Source organism: Haliaeetus leucocephalus, unplaced genomic scaffold (assembly GCF_000737465.1).
Source record: "Haliaeetus leucocephalus isolate CR32 unplaced genomic scaffold, Haliaeetus_leucocephalus-4.0 Scaffold92, whole genome shotgun sequence".
Taxonomy (NCBI): Eukaryota; Metazoa; Chordata; class Aves; order Accipitriformes; family Accipitridae; genus Haliaeetus; species Haliaeetus leucocephalus.
Genome location: NW_010972528.1, coordinates 642815 through 643318, shown reverse-complemented (window position 1 = coordinate 643318; position 504 = coordinate 642815). Strand labels below are relative to the sequence as shown.

The following is a 504-nucleotide window of genomic DNA, read 5'->3' as shown; positions in this document are numbered from 1 at the left end:
CTGGCCCCGCCCCCCGCCGTCTCCCGGGCGACCCGCCCCGCCCCGGCCCCGGCCCGAGCGCTTCGCCCAATCGAGGCACGGAGCCGCCCTGACGTCGCCTGTCAGCCAACCCTCCGGCGCGCCTGCCGTGCGCGCGGCCGTTCCGCGAGCTCCTCGGCCTCCCGTAAGAGCAGCGGGGATTGGCTACCGGAGGGGAGGGGCCTCCTGAGGAAGAGCTCACTCGGTTGGCTCTTGCGGGCGGAAGGGGAGTGGCAACCGGCGGCGGCGAGCGAGCCGGGGCGGGCCTGTGAGGGGGGATCAATGGCGGCGCTCTGGGCTGGGCTGTGTCTCTCGCTGTAACGGGCCGGCGGCCGCGGTACGTGCTGGTGGCGGCGGCCCGAGCCCCGGGGGGCGGGGGCGCGACGGGCTCTGGGGGCAGGGGCTGGGGCCTCTGCGAGCGCGGCGGGGAAAGCGGCCGTGGCCGGACTGCGGGGCCCTTCGGCTGCAGGGGCGGGGGGGGCCGGG

At 78.6% G+C, this 504-nt stretch overlaps 1 protein-coding gene across 3 annotated transcripts in view; it reads left to right on the top strand.

Moving 5' to 3' along the window:
• The first annotated feature begins 260 nt into the window (after nucleotides 1–260).
• FAM192A (family with sequence similarity 192, member A) overlaps nucleotides 261–504 on the top strand; it is a 29515-nt gene continuing 29271 nt past the window's right edge. For 2 of the 3 annotated variants that reach the window (XM_010583377.1, XM_010583358.1), the window contains exon 1: nucleotides 261–355. The gene's annotated coding sequence lies outside the window, so the exon portion shown is untranslated. The remainder of the gene's footprint in view (nucleotides 356–504) is intronic. The other variant, XM_010583367.1, reaches the window with a different exon arrangement.